We start from the raw sequence: 16881 nt of genomic DNA, 5'->3' as shown, positions 1-16881 counted from the left end.
AAAAGGGGGCAATATTTTAGTAGTTATATTCTTGTATATAGGGGGCAGTATTATAGTAGTTATATTCTTTGACATAGGGGGCACTATTGGAGTAGTTATATTCTTGTACATAGTGGGCAGTATTTTAGCAGTTATGTTCCTGTACATAGGGGGCAGTATTATAGTAGTTATATTCCTGTACATAGGGAGAAGTATTATAGTAGTTATATTCTTGTACATAGGGGGCAGTATTATAGTAGTTATATTATTGTACATAGGGGCAGTATTATAGTAGTTATATTCTTGTACATAGGGGGCAGTGTTATAGTAGTTATATTCTTGTACATAGGGGGCAGTATTATAGTAGTTATATTCTTGTACATAGGGGGCAGTGTTATAGTAGTTATATTCTTGTACATAGGGGGCAGTATTATAGTAGTTATATTCTATATCCTCTCTCCTCGCACAGTATATACACGCGTCCTCTCTCCTCGCACAGTATACACACGCGTCCTCTCTCCTCGCACAGTATACACACGTGTCCTCTCTCCTCGCACAGTATACACACGCGTCCTCTCTCCTCGCACAGTATACACACGTGTCCTCTCTCCTCGCACAGTATACACACGTGTCCTCTCTCCTCGCACAGTATACACATGCGTTCTCTCTCCTCGCACAGTATACACACGCGTCCTCTCTCCTCGCACAGTATACACACGTGTCCTCTCTCATCACACAGTATACACACGTGTCCTCTCTCCTCGCACAGTATACACACGTGTCCTCTCTCCTCGCACAGTATACACACGTGTCCTCTCTCCTCGCACAGTATACACACTGTCCTCTCTCCTCGCACAGTATAAACACGTGTCCTCTCTCCTCGCACACTATACACACTGTCCTCTCTCCTCGCACAGTGTACACACGCGTCCTCTCTCCTCGCACAGTATACACACGTGTCCTCTCTCCTCGCACAGTATATACACGTGTCCTCTCTCCTCGCACAGTATACACACGCGTCCTCTCTCCTCGCACAGTATACACACGCGTCCTCTCTCCTCGCACAGTTTATACACGCGTCCTCTCTCCTCGCACAGTATACACACGTGTCCTCTCTCCTCGCACAGTACACACACGTGTCCTCTCTCCTCGCACAGTAGACACACGTGTCCTCTCTCCTCGCACAGTATACACACGTGTCCTCTCTCCTCGCACAGTACACACACGTGTCCTCTCTCCTCGCACAGTATACACACGCGTCCTCTCTCCTCGCACAGTATACACACGCGTCCTCTCTCCTCGCACAGTATATACACACGTGTCCTCTCTCCTCGCACAGTATACACACGCGTCCTCTCTCCTTGCACAGTATACACACGCGTCCTCTCTCCTCGCACAGTATACACACGTGTCCTCTCTCCTCGCACAGTATACACACGCGTCCTCTCTCCTCGCACAGTATACACACGCGTCCTCTCTCCTCGCACAGTATACACGTGTCCTCTCTCCTCGCACAGTATACACACGTGTCCTCTCTCCCCGCACAGTATATACACACGTGTCCTCTCTCCTCGCACAGTATATACACACGCGTCCTCTCTCCTCGCACAGTATATACACACGCGTTCTCTCTCCTCGCACAGTATACACACGCGTCCTCTCTCCTCGCACAGTATACACACGTGTCCTCTCTCCTCGCACAGTACACACACGTGTCCTCTCTTCTCGCACAGTATACACACGCGTCCTCTCTCCTCGCACAGTATACACACGCGTCCTCTCTCCTCGCACAGTACACACACGCGTCCTCTCTCCTCGCACAGTATACACATGCGTTCTCTCTCCTCGCACAGTATAAACACGTGTCCTCTCTCCTCGCACAGTATACACACGTGTCCTCTCTCCTCGCACAGTATACACACGTGTCCTCTCTCCTCGCACAGTATACACACGTGTCCTCTCTCCTCGCACAGTATACACACGTGTCCTCTCTCCTCGCACAGTATATACACGCGTCCTCTCTCCTCGCACAGTATACACACGCGTCCTCTCTCCTCGCACAGTATACACACGTGTCCTCTCTCCTCGCACAGTATACACACGTGTCCTCTCTCCTCGCACAGTATATACACGCGTCCTCTCTCCTCGCACAGTATACACACGAGTCCTCTCTCCTCGCACAGTATACACACGTGTCCTCTCTCCTCGCACAGTACACACATGTGTCCTCTCTCCTCGCACAGTATACACACGCGTCCTCTCTCCTCGCACAGTATACACACGCGTCCTCTCTCCTCGCACAGTACACACACGCGTCCTCTCTCCTCGCACAGTATATACACACGTGTCCTCTCTCCTCGCACAGTATATACACGTGTCCTCTCTCCTCGCACAGTATACACACACGTGTCCTCTCTCCTCGCACAGCACACACACGTGTCCTCCCTCCTCGCACAGTATACACACACGTGTCCTCTCTCCTCGCACAGTACACACACGTGTCCTCTCTCCTCGCACAACATAGAGATTGCACAACAAGGGGATTTCAGACTCCTCTTCCATTATCAAAACAATTGTATAAAATATATATATGAAAGCCTCGCAATTGTATCTTTATGGTAATATTGAGCAGGAGTTATTGTTTATATATGATTCTGGTTTAATAACCTAGAGGTGCTGAAGATCTGTTCCCACGCTTACACAGCAAACTGTTCTCATGTGTCAGATCCCTATTAATACCTCCGTATAACAGAAAACATAGAAAGCATAGAAAGCTCTCTGACTTGTAATAATCCCCATTTTCTCAAAACAACTACATTAAAATAGACAAAATGAATAAAAAAGCAAAATAATATTACAATAAATAATACCTACAATTTATTTAAATCATTATATCATTTAAATCATTATATGTTTATTAAATTTTGAAAGATTTTTTTTTTTTTTAAAAGTATACAATTACACCAAATATTTTTCTTCATAAAGAGTGCCAATTCCAGGATAGCCACTGGCCAGGCTGACTTAGCATAGTGAATAATCAACACATAGGGGAACATTTACTTACCCGTCCTCTGGAGTTCACTGACGATCATGCACTGTTCCACGATTCACTAAGATCATGTGCCCGATATCCTGCATGTGTCGCTTCCCATTCAGGTCCGCCGGAGTTCACCTTCTTCTTCCTGGTGCATGTAAGTGCATTGTCTTGCGACACAATTTGAAAGTTAAATCCCGCGCTCAGTCTGAATCAGTCAGACCGACGGCCACCCCCCAATCTGTGTTGCATGGAAGCCGGCGCAGCTGCACCAAAAAATTATTGCTTGTGCCAAAATTCCCGCTCAGACACCTGTTAAATACCTTTCCAGACCATGTAATCCCCAAAAAAGGTGAACAGTCCGACAAAACTTAGCAGGGCTACTCTTAGTAAATGAGCCCCACACAGCGTTACTCATGAGGAGATAAGTCTTACACAACGTCCAAGCTACTAAGAACAATACACAAGGTAGAAAGTTACAAATAACAATGCAAACAATGGCATCTCATTAATACACAGGGTAAACCCATAGCCCCATACAGGGGTAATAGTATGGGGGCACGGGTTTATATACCAGGGTTGGGAGGTTGAGATTAGGATTGTCCTTTTACTTCCAGCAGCGAGTAATAGGTAACTTTGTAGTGAGAAAAACAAAGGAGGCAATTGTTCTACATTAGGGTTTGGAAATCGTCTAAGTTCGAAAACCACAACGCTTGAGCAGGAGATGGCTGGAAGGTCCCCAAACAAACATTCAGAAAAGTATAAGCTTGGTTCCATACATTGGAGACAAAGGGACAACTCCATAGAAAGTGAAACAGCCCCTGTGCCCTCATGGCCTCCAACAAAGACCTGAGGTATGTGGGACACTATGGCAGGTGTCATGTACCAGAGCATATTGCTTAATATGAGCTTATACATCTGAATGTAAGTTCAAGACTGGATCTGGGGGACGCTGTGGATGTTGTATATCTGGACTTTTCAAAGGCATTTGACACCGTGCCACATAAAAGGTTGGTATATAAAATGAGACTGCGGGGAATAGGGGAAAATCTGTGTATCTGGGTAAGTAATTGGCTTAGTGATAGAAAACAGAGGGTTGTTATTAATGGCACATTCTCAGATTGGGTTGACGTTACCAGTGGAGTGCCACAGGGGTCAGTATTGGGGCCACTTCTTTTTATTATTTTTATTAATGACCTTGTAGTGGGTTTACACAGTCAAGTTTCAATATTTGCAGATGATACTAAGCTGTGTAAAGTAATAAATACTGAGGCCGATAGTTAAGCATTACAGAGGGATTTGTGGAAGCTTGAGGAGTGGGCAGAGAAATGGTTGATTAGGTTTAATGTAGATAAATGTAAAGTTATGCACTTGGGCCATGGAAACAAAAAGTATCTTTATGTTCTGATAATGTAGTAGAATGTTGCTTTCCATTGAGCATTAGTGTAAGAGGAACCCAGTTCCATCTCCCTTACCATTAAAGAGGTAATAATTCTTTATTACCTCTTTAACATCCCCTTATTTTGGATAGCAAGGGTGACTTTTGTTAAAAAGTAGATCTTAAACAAAACAAATAGGTAAATACCTTATTTAATTAATTTTTTTTTCTAACAGTACAGTGTTCGCACATGAGGAGTAACACTGGGGGACAAGGTATGGAAAAGTATCACAGTTCCTCACTCATGACTCATGACCTTTTTGTCGGTTTCCTGCCCTGTATGGCACTTTCTCCTAAAGTGGGATGTCCAGAGAGTCTTTATTGTAGTCTCTGCCAGAAAACCACCTATTTACCCCCCTTCCCTTTGAGTAGAATTGTGTGTCATCTAGCACCTCAAGGAGCTTTGGAGCTTCAACAGGGCACTGATTCGGACTGAGCGCGGGATTTAAGAATCAAATTGTCCCAAAACAATACACTTACATACACCAGGAAGAAGAAGGTGAACTCCAGGGGACCTGAGCGGGGAAGCGACACATGCAGGATATCGGGCGCAGGATCTTAGTGACTCCCCGCACAGCGCATTATACACGGACAATGCACTTACATGCACCAGGAAGAGGAAGGTGAACTCCAGGGGACCTGAGCGGGGAAGCGACACATGCAGGATATCGGGCGCATGATCTTAGTGAATCGCGCCAGAGTATATGATCGTTTAACACTCCGTACTTGGTGAACTCCTCCGGACGGGTAAGTAAATGTGCCCCATTGTATTTTCATGTCACATCTGGCGTTTTATAACTACATATTAAGCACAAAGCAAAATGTCCTAAGGTTCTGCTGGAAAGAGAACCCAAAAAGAAAAAACGGAATAAAATGCAACATGTAACAAATTGTTTAAATAGTTTTGGGACACTTTTAAAACTTATACAAAAAAGGGGACATGGCCTTTCATAGAAATGTAGGGTTACCCTAAGGTGAGAAACACTGGGAGACAAACTTGTAGCCATGAGCCCAAATTTTGTCTCGTTGTTCATGAACGATTCCAACACATTAAAGATGTAAAATAAGAGTAGACAGTCTAAGAGACTTTGATGAATCTAATATAAGACTGTCTAACCTTACATTGTAGGCAGCACAAGTAAATCTTCATGTAGGTTTTACTTCTATTAAGTTCAGATTAGAAAAAAACAACATAATAAAGAATTAGTATGACTAGTAGTGGTATCTCCCTCTGCTTGTCCTTGAAACCTAGTTTCTCACTTGACGAGCTGGTATAAGATTGAAACCTAGTTTGAATGAAAAAAATTCTGTGAAAAATTCCCAACTGCTGATCTAATAACATTATCCCGACAACTAAATCCTAAACTTTGTCTCTCGGAAAAAATGCCTGCATTTCCCATCTGCTCACGTACACTGGCTTATCCCTGTGAAGGCCATCAATCACACGTTGTCCTCACCACCTGTTAGAATCCATCTAGGATTTAGTGGTCACTGTAGATTTCTCATTTGGACATTTAATTCAGTTGCCTAAGTTCTCCAATTACTCAAAATAAATAACTTTTTTTTAACTATGATCAATAAAGTCAATATGAAATGGCTAATTGCACATTGTAATAAATGAAGAAGAAAATCCCCATTTATGGCATATACTGTAGTATGGCAGTATAGGGTAGGATCGATCAGACAACCTAGGGTTAAAGTCTGAAAAATAGTAAAAATAAAAAAGTAAAAAAAAAATTGTAATCAAAAAACATAAAAATTCTAATCACCCCCCCCCTTCCCTAGAATCACATAAATATAAATAAACAGTAAGAATCAAGAAGGTCTCACGATTGAGTAATTTACGTCTAACATCGCCTCCTCTCTGTTTAATGAAGACCCTCTCAATACCACTCCAGACAAAGCCTGCCAAGCTCTTATTGTGCGTTTCCTTAAAATGTCTCGATAGGGCTGATACATTGGGGGAGGCTTCCGCCTCTTGATGTATAGGGGCGGGAGGCTGTGCAAGCTTATTCTACGCCAGGCAGGGCGTTTTCACATGTGAAAAGTTGCCAGCGGCAGCGAGTGTGCCGGCACGGGGACACTCCCCACCCTCCGCTTAGCTGGCCAACCCCCCCCCCTTCTCCATCTCGGTCTGTGGGATCACTATAGCACCGAGGCAGCAGGCCCGCTGTCTTGGGGTTGTGCTGGACTCTGACCTCTCTTTTTCACCATATATTCAATCTCTTGCTCGCTCTTGCCAGATGCATCTCAGAAACATCTCCAGAATCCGACCGTTTCTGACATTTGAAACTTCTAAAATGCTAATTGTTGCACTTATTCACTCTCGTCTAGACTACTGTAACTCCCTACTAATCGGCCTTCCACTCGCTAAACTCTCTCCTCTACAATCTATTCTTAATGCAGCAGCCAGGCTCGTCTTTCAGGCCAAACGCTACACGGATGCCTCCAATTTGTGCCAATCACTGCACTGGCTGCCAGTCTCCTTCCATATTCACTTTAAAATAATAACCCTCATCCACAAAGCTCTGCATAATGCTGCACCTCCCTATCTCTCTTCTCTCATCTCAGTCTATCGCCCTTCCCGTGCTCTTTGATCTGCCAGTGACATTAGATTAATCTCTACCTTAATTCGAACCTCCCATGCACTTCTCCAGGACTTCTCCCGAGTTTCTCCAATTCTCTGGAATGCCCTTCCCCAGACTCTCAGACTAATACCCACCCTCCAAAGCTTCAAACGTGCTCTTAAAACCCATCTCTTTAGGCAAGCCTATCACACTCGCTAACTGCTTGAAATGTCAACTCTCCCTTTACTAATCCATCCTATGTACTATCCTATCTGTTATTTGGCAAAAAGCAGATATTTACCAAGCTCCAGGCTTCTCTGCAGTCTTCCTCACCTAGGACCCTGTAAATAAGATGGCGGCTGATGGCTGGTTCAAGCAGCAGAATTTTTATGTATTAAATTAATTATTAAATTATTTTATATTGCTCCCTTATAAAGAATGGCTGGAACATTATACAACCTCATGTGTCACCCCCTCATCCTCATAGACTGTAAGCTCTTGTGTCAACACCCTCATCCTCATAGACTGTAAGCTCTTGTGTCACCCCCTCATCCTCATAGACTGTAAGCTCTTGAGTCACCCCCTCATCCTCATAGACTGTAAGCTCTTGTGCCTCCCTCTCATCCTCATAGACTGTAAGCTCTTGTGTCACCCTCATCCTCATAGACTGTAAGCTCTTGCGTCACCCTCATCCTCATAGACTGTAAGCTCTTGTGTAGCCCCTCATCCTTATAGACTGTAAGCTCTTGTGTCACCCTCTCATCCTCATAGACTGTGAGCTCTTGTGTCATCCCCTCATCCTCCTAGACTGTAAGCTCTTGTGTCACCCCCTCATCCTCATAGACTGTAAACTCTTGTGTCACCCCCTCATCCTCATAGACTGTAAGCTCTTGTGTCTCCCCTCATCCTCATAGACTGTAAGCTCTTGTGTCACCCCCTCATCCTCATAGACTGTAAGCTCTTGTGTCACCCCTCATCCTCATAGACTGTAAGCTCTTGTGTCACCCCCTCATCCTCATAGACTGTAAGCTCTTGTGTCTCCCCTCATCCTCATAGACTGTAAGCTCTTGTGTCACCCCCTCATCCTCATAGACTGTAAGCTCTTGTGTCAACTCTCATCCTCATAGACTGTAAGCTCTTGTGTCACCCCCTCATCCTCATAGACTGTAAGCTCTTGTGTCATCACTCATCCTCATAGACTGTAAGCTCTTGTGTAACCTCTCATCCTCATAGACTGTAAGCTCTTGTGTCACCTCCTCATCCTCATAGACTGTAAGTTATTGTGTCCCCCTCATCCTCATAGACTGTAAGCTCTTGTGTCACCCCCTCATCCTCATAGACTGTAAGCTCTTGTGTCACCCCTCATCCTCATAGACTGTAAGCTCCTGTGTCTCCCCTTCATCCTCATAGACTGTAAGCTCTTGTGTCACCCCCTCATCCTCATAGACTGTAAGCTCTTGTGTCACCCCCTCATCCTCATAGACTGTAAGCTCTTGTGTCACCCCTCATCTTCATAGACTGTAAGCTCTTGTGTCACCCCCTCATCCTCATAGACTGTAAGCTCTTGTGTCACCCCTCATCCTCATAGACTGTAAGTTATTGTGTCACCCCTCATCCTCATAGACTGTAAGCTCTTGTGTCACCCTCTCATCCTCATAGACTATAAGCTCTTGTGTCACCCCCTCATCCTCATAGACTGTAAGCTCTTGTGTCCCCCCTTCATCCTCATAGACTGCAAGCTCTTGTGTCACCCCCTCATTCTCATAGACTGTAAGCTCTTGTGTCACCTCCTAATCCTCATATACTGTAAGCTCTTGTGTCTCCCCCTCATCCTCATAGACTGTAAGCTCTTGTGATCAGGGCCCTCTCTCCTATTGTTCCATATGACTGTTTGTTCTGTGTAATGTAATATTATATTTGTATATGTCTCCTATGATTTGTAAAGCGCTACGGAATTTGATGGCGCCATGTATAGAATTATTATTATTATCTGTACTCATATGTAAGAACAAGCTTTCCAGGAAATCTTAACCAACTGGGAACAGATGTCCTCCCAGCTGTGCTGTCAAACTAGGAGACAAGATAGAACCCAATGTTTTGGCCACACAATGAAGAAGTTATAATTGGAGCCATGTCATCATCCTGCATCAATATATATATATACACTCACCGGCCACTTTATTAGGTACACCATGCTAGTAACAGGTTGGACCCCCTTTTGCCTTCAGAACTGCCTCAATTCTTCGTGGCATAGATACAACAAGGTGCTGGAAGCATTCCTCAGAGATTTTGGTCCATATTGACATGATGGCATCACACAGTTGCCGCAGATTTGTCGGCTGCACATCCATGATGCGAATCTCCCGTTCCACCACATCCCAAAGATGCTCTATTGGATTGAGATCTGGTGACTGTGGAGGCCATTTGTGTCCAGTGACCTCATTGTCATGTTCAAGAAACCAGTCTGAGATGATTCCAGCTTTATGACATGGCGCATTATCCTGCTGAAAGTAGCCATCAGATGTTACAGGGTACATTGTGCTCATAAAGGGATGGACATGGTCAGCAACAATACTCAGGTAGGCTGTGGCGTTGTATCAAGGGGCCCAAAGACACCATGACACCATCACCACCAGCCTGAGCCGCTGATACAAGGCAGGATGGATCAATGCTTTGATGTTGTTGACGCCAAATTCTGACCCTACCATCCGAATGTCACAGCAGAAATCGAGACTCATCAGACCAGGCAACGTTTTTCCAATCTTCTACTGTCCAATTTCGATGAGCTTGTGCAAATTGTAGCCTCAGTTTCCTGTTCTTAGCTGAAAGGAGTGGCACCCGGTGTGGTCTTCTGCTGCTGTAACCCATCTGCCTCAAAGTTGGACGTACTGTGCGTTCAGAGATGCTCTTCTGCCTACCTTGGTTGTAACGGGTGGCGATTTGAGTCACTGTTGCCTTACTATCAGCTCGAACCAGTCTGCCCATTCTCCTCTGACCTCTGGCATCAACAAGGCATTTCTTCCCACAGAACTGCCGCTCACTGGATGTTTTTTCTTTTTCGGACCATTCTCTGTAAACCCTAGATATGTATATATATGTATCTGTTCACTTTATGTTTGATCTGGGAAAACTGCTTGCTATAACAGGTAGAAAAAACAAAGGCCCCAGGTTCACTCTCAGATTTCTCCCCATCCTGTCGTATTGTTTGTCTATCCCTAAGACAATCTTTCTGTGTGGTCTCAGAGATGTTCCTTTGAATTGCACTTTGAAATGTAATATAAAGCATGGAGGGTAGAGTTTTGCCCAATTGCTGTGTTTTCAAAAAATGTTTACAAAGTGTTACCATTGTGTTTAACACAATGTTAACAAACTGCAATAATGCCAGGTTCTGCTGTGCAGCATTAAAGGATAAAGGACTGTATGCAAATGAGCCTGAGGGGCTCCAGGCTCTATAGGTGTTAATGGAGCCTGGAGCCCCTCAAGCTCATTTGCATACATTTTTTTAATCCTGGTCGTTGATGTGTTTTAAATTAAATTTTTATAGTTCAATTCAAACACTAAACAAATATTCCAACCAAAGGTGGAGAGATTTTTTATCTTTGGGGGAGCAATAGAGATGGAGCATTATGGATTTGTGGGGGCTAGTGAAAGGGGGTATTATATGCAGCAGACAGAGATAAGGAGGTGTTACACTTTGTGGGCACATTAGGGGATGGGATTATGACACTAATAACAGTACATTACATACACACGGCTAGCAAGTATAGAGTCACAAAAGCCCCTGCATGGGTATTTACCCTTACAGCAAAATGCTTCAAAGATGTAACATAGGTAAAACAATGCAGTACCAGAGGCTTCCACCTTCATGTTGTCAGGATAAGGGGTGCAGGAGTCTTGTGTAATCTCACACTCAGCCTCCTCCATTCATCATGTACTGCGCCCCCATGTGGAGGAACAGGGAAGGAATAACCTCACTGATAATACAGGGGGATGGGCTGAGCGGGGGGCACACACATAGAGATCCCGAGCTACATCAGGGAGAGGTGGGATATATAATACATGTGCAGCTATTACACACCAGTCCCTGTGGTTATTATAGGAGTCACAGAACTTATTGAAGAACTTTTATTGACTCTTTACTTACAGTTATAAAAAATAAAAACTGCAATTCTGCTTTTCTCTTTGGCTTCTCTGATTGGACAGCAGAATGTAGAGCATCACGATGGCCGCGTATAGTCAATGTATATGTCTAAGGACATCTGCACAGGATGAGAATATGAGGACGTGTTATTAGTATATTCTACAGTGAGGACACATCCTCATGGGCTTCTATGGGCTCATACACACGGCTCTGAGTTTCGGGGGGCAATGGACCCTTCACTTATATCGTATTTGGGTGAAATCCTGAACCTTGTGATGGAAACCAAATCCTCTTCCCACCTGCATTCATGTCCGAGTCCGTCCTCTGATAAGAGCGCTGATATATTAGTCAGTACAGAAGGTTAAGGTTGAGTAAGATTTCCATTTCTTTGTGATCAGATCCTAAAGATATGTTAAAATTTTCTATATCTTGACCATATAGTCCACTGGCAGCATGTAATATCAGTAGGGGGCGCTAGATGACAGAGATGTAGTATATATCACACCTCTCCCTGATGTAGCTGGGGGTCTCTATGTGTGTGCCCCCCGCTCAGCCCATCCCCCTGTATTATCAGTGAGGTTATTCCTTACCTGTTCCTCCACATGGGGGTGCAGTACATGATGAATGGAGGAGGCTGAGTGTGTGATTACACAAGACTCCTGCACCCCTTATCCTGACAACATGAGGGGGGCACCTTCTGATACTGCATTGTTGTGTTTAAGTGAAGTTACTGAAGTATTTCTCCATCAATGGAAAGGAAATCTCTCCACATAGGAGCTTTACTAGAAATGATTGAGCCCCATAGCAAACTTTTGGTAATGACTGTAATCTGTGTCCCCTGCACTGTGTGAATATGATGCATCCCTTTAATAGCATTTATGGAGTCATAGTCACATTCACTAATGTGCCCACAAAGTATAATGTCAATTTTGGTGGCCCCCACATAGTATAATGCTCTCGAAGGATAAATCCTCCCCCCCCCACACCCTCAGACTGTGTTCCCATACAGACTTTGAATTGAACTTTGAAATGTAATTCAAAGGCTCCAAGGAGGAGCTTGGCCTTGTCGCAGATTGTTAACATTGTGTTTACATTACATTAACATTGTTGTTGTCCAACTTTTTAATAATGATAGAAGTGGGCCGGGGGAGCTGTAAAGAAAATGGACATGTACTCACCTCCGACGCTCCCGGTCTCCCGATCTGCCGAGCGATGTATCAGACACAGGTACAGGCGACGGGTGGATGTGCCAGGCGGGGGGAAGTTGGTGGAGCTTATCGTGTTTGCACCTGGGACGTGGCTACGATGGACAGGGGAGCAGAAGACTAGGATCAACGAAGGAGGTGAGAACATTTTTATTTTTATTTACAGGCCCCCCCCCCCCCAACCTACCTCTAGATGGACAACCCCTTCAACGTGTTAATGCTTTGTATACACAATACAGGTAGTCCCCTACATAAGGACATCCGACTTACAGACGACCCCTAGTTATAGACGGACCCCTCTGCCCCCTGTGACCTCTGGTGAAGTCTCTGGATGTTACTATAGTCCCAGGCTGCGATGATCAGCTGTAAGGTGTCTGTAATGAAGCTTTATGGATAATCATTGGTCATACAAATTCAACTTAAGAACAAACCTATGGATCTTATCTTGTACATAACCCAGGGACTGCCTGTAGTAACACAATGCAATTGGCTCCTCGCTGCATCCTTTGAATTGAGGCAATTGAAACGCTACATGTGAACGCAGCCCAACACTGATGCAGTGGCTGTAAGATAGCGGGAGCTCTGAAGCTTTATTGGCTACACACACATTTTTCTTTCATTTATCACACTATAGAAAATCTTTCTTTTTTAACATCATTTTTGAAGACATTATTTATATCAGATATTTATATCTAGATGTTATGCTAATTAGACTCCAGCATCAGAAGGGGCTGCTGGGGGGGGGGGGGGTAGTATAAGTATCGGACAAAGATAAGGGGGCATTATACTATGTGGGAACATTAGTGTATGTAACTATGTCTCCAAAAATGGTATAAAATGGGTGCACATCCCAGTGTGCAGAGAGCCAAAAACAAAGAGCCACACGGTCCAATCATTTCTTATAAAGCTCCTATGCAGATAAGTGATGAAGTTTACTTTCCCATGATGGAGAAATGCTTCACTAATTTCACTTACTGTATATACTCAAGTATAAGCCAACCCGATCATAAGCCGAGACCCCCAATTTTAACACAAAAAAAACTAGAAAAACCTTTTGACTTGAGTATAAGCCGAAGGTGGGAAATGCATTGGTCACAGCTTCCCAGTATATAGCCAGCCCCTGTAGTGTATAGACTGCCAGCTCCCTCTAGTGTATAGCATGCCAGCCCCCTGTAGTATGCAATCTGCCCAGCCCCCTGTATGATATATATCCCACTGTAGTATATAGCCTGCTAACCCCCCGTAGTATATAGCCTGCCCAGCCCCCTGTAGAATATAGCCTGCCCAGCCCCCTTTAGTATATATCCTGCCAGCCCCCCCCCCCCCCTGTAATATACAGCCCGCCCAGAACCCTGTGCTATGTAGCCTGCCCAGCCCCTGCACGCAACATAATTCCTGTAGGAAAAATAAACACTGCACTCACCTTGCGACGCCCCCGACAGGTCCTATTCCATACCACGATGCTCCGGCATTGGCTCCGTGTCCCCGCTGACATCATAGTGTAAGCCAAGCAATGGACAGCGCAAGTACACAAAGCCAATGCTGGAGCATTGCAGTATAGAAGAGGTGACTACAGTGTTTGTTTTTTTCTCATGACTCAAGTATAAGCAGAGGTGAAGTTTTCAGCATGTATTTTGCACTCAATAACTCAGTATACACAGAAACTATAACAATGCAGTATCAGAAGGTGCCCCCCTCATGTTGTCAGGATAAGGGGTGCAGGAGTCTTGTGTAATCACACACTCAGCCTCCTCCATTCATCATGTACTGCACCCCCATGTGGAGGAACAGGTAAGGAATAACCTCACTGATAATACAGGGGGATGGGCTGAGCGGGGGGCACACACATAGAGACCCCCAGCTACATCAGGGAGAGGTGTGATATATAATACATGTGCAGCTATTACACACCAGTCACTGTGGTTATTATAGGAGTCACAGAACTTATTGAAGAACTTTTATTGACTCTTTACTTACAGTTATAAAAAATAAAAACTGCAATTCTGCTTTTCCCTTTGGCTTCTCTGACCTGACAGCAGAATGTAGAGCATCGCGAGGGCAGCGTATAGTCAATGTATATGTCTAAGGACACCTGCACGTGATGAAAAACCACAATCACATAGACATTTGCGTGCACCCTTTCATCTGTGGGTTAGATCTGCTCAGGCTCCGATGACCATTGAATATGGCTGCCCGAGAGAAAATGAGACAAAATGAGCAGAAATAGGAACAAGAATACCGGCTCTGTCTTTTATTTTTATGTCTTGCGTAATGATGAGCGGACCTGGCGTTTCTGTTCATATAAATTTAAATAAACAGCAAAAATCTTATACACATTAGCTATCGCCGCATCCGAAAATCCCCAATCTTTCAAAATATAATAACATTTTTTCATTGCGTTTAACCCCATAACAGAAAATAGCGCACAAAGTCAAAATTAGGGAAACATAGCGGTATGCGGCACTTAAGGGAACCACAAAGATACTTGTGCAAAACAAGTTATTCTTTCTTCCATGCTGCAGGTGCATATTTACGTGGATGAGAAAAAAAAAACACATGGAATTGATGCGTTTCGATGCTACTGCATCTTAATCATGATCTCCACAACGTATATATGTATAAGTGAGCACTATAAATAGAGACACTTACCCAATGCCGGACCGGGGGGGCGTAAACATAGACCAGAAAACACAGCATTCCTCACATCAGCGTGGCTACAGTCTGTCTCCCAGGAATGACGTGGTGCCGGAACGCACGTGAAGAAGTCATGTGACCACAACTTAACTGGATGATTTCCCAAACCCGGACCAGACTATGGGAAGAAAAATGGCCGGATGACGCTAGCAGAATAGAATTCCCTGCTATTTGTTTTCTATAGGGACTAATTAGAACTTTTTCACCACATTCCTCCGGTGTAACGTCCGAAAATGTAGTGGACGAGCTGCCATAAGAATACGTAAACTGTAAATTCATCTCATTACAATTGAGATAGGATGTGACAAACTATTCAAAGACGACCCTTCCTTCCCCAAAATCTACACCAGGTCATCAATATAACGACTAAGCCACACAATTGATACATGGTATGGATTACTTGCGGAGAAAAGAAAGAGATCCTCCCACTGGGACATATATATATATTTGCAAGGGAGGGGGGAAATCTCACCTCCACTTGCAAATAGTAACGTCAAACAATAAAAAATGTATGCTCAAGGAGAAATTCTACAACTAATAAGAAGTACTCTGACAGAGTACTGTATGTCTCCACGGCATCAGCTTTTTTTTGGTGGACCCGTAGACTTCTACCGTATTAACTTCTGTTGCCGAAATAGAACGGACCGGCTTCAAAACTTCTGATACTGCATTGTTGTATTTTAATGAAGTAACTAAAAATTTCTCCATCAAGAGGGAGTAAATCTCTCCACATAGGAGCTTTACTAGAAATAATTGGGCCCCATAAAAACTTTTGTAAATGACTCTGTGTACTCTGGGATGTGTGAATATGTTGCATCCCTTTAATAACATTTATTGAGTCAATCACATCCATTAATTTGCCCACAAAGTAAAATGTCAATTTTGTTGGCCCCCACATAGTATAATATCCCCTTATCTTTGTCTGATATTTATATTATCCCTCCCCCTTGCAGCAGGCCCAAAACATACATAATTCTCCATCTCTTTTGCTCCTCCGAAAGATAACCCCCCACACACACACACACACACCCTCAGACTGCGGTCACATACAGACTTTAAATTGAACTTTGAAATGTAATTCAAAGGCTGCAAAGAGGAGCTTGGCCTTGTCACAGATTGTTAACATTGTGTTTACATTACATTAACATTGTTGTTGTCCAACTTTTTAATAATGATAGAAGTGGGCCGGGGGAGCTGTAAAGAAAATGGACATGTACTCACCTCCGACGCTCCCGGTCTCCCGATCTGCCCAGCGACGTATCAGACGGTTGAAACTCCAATTGTCACTGGAGCAAAAAAGATTTTTGTCTGGAGCTACAATTATAAAATATACAGTTTCTATGGATCTTATCTTATCCATGGAACAAACCTATGGATCTTATCTTAAGTAACCCAGGGACTGCCTGTAATAAAACAATGCAATTGGCTCCTCGCTGCACCCTTTGAATTGTGCTTCAAAAGGCAATTGAAACGCTACATGTGAACACAGCCCAACACTGAAGCAGTGGCTGTAAGACAGCGGGAGCTACACACACATTTTTCTTTAAATTATTACACTTCAGAAAATCTGTTTTTTTTTTTAACATCATTTTTGAAGACATCATTTATGAAGACCCCATAGTACAAATTAAAAATTTTGGACCATTAACTTTTAGAAATGTAAAAAATATCAAAAATAAAATTGTCATTATAACCATGTAGAAAAATATGCTGCAGATATTTATATCCAGATGTGATGCTAATTAGGCTCCAGCATGAGGAGGGACTGCTGGGGGTGGGGTGGGGGGTGGTAGTATAAGTATCGGATAAAGATAAGGGGGCAT

General features: G+C 43.9%; 2 non-coding genes and 1 pseudogene across 2 annotated transcripts; 1 reads left to right on the top strand and 2 right to left on the bottom strand.

The window, feature by feature from the left end:
• Positions 1-10888: 10888 nt before the first annotated feature.
• Positions 10889-10999, bottom strand: LOC140129323 (U8 small nucleolar RNA; annotated as a pseudogene).
• Positions 11000-11726: 727 nt separating this feature from the next.
• On the top strand, positions 11727-11861 carry LOC140129299 (U8 small nucleolar RNA). The gene has a single exon (XR_011855494.1). It is a non-coding gene; the product is annotated as a U8 small nucleolar RNA (small nucleolar RNA).
• A 2182-nt stretch (positions 11862-14043) lies between these two features.
• LOC140129298 (U8 small nucleolar RNA) lies at positions 14044-14178 on the bottom strand. Its single transcript, XR_011855493.1, has one exon. It is a non-coding gene; the product is annotated as a U8 small nucleolar RNA (small nucleolar RNA).
• Positions 14179-16881: the final 2703 nt, after the last annotated feature.

The sequence above is a fragment of the Engystomops pustulosus genome, chromosome 4 (genome assembly GCF_040894005.1).
Source record: "Engystomops pustulosus chromosome 4, aEngPut4.maternal, whole genome shotgun sequence".
NCBI lineage: Eukaryota > Metazoa > Chordata > Amphibia > Anura > Leptodactylidae > Engystomops > Engystomops pustulosus.
The sequence above is the reverse complement of the archived record's forward strand: the minus strand, read 5'-3'. Positions and strand labels throughout refer to the sequence as shown.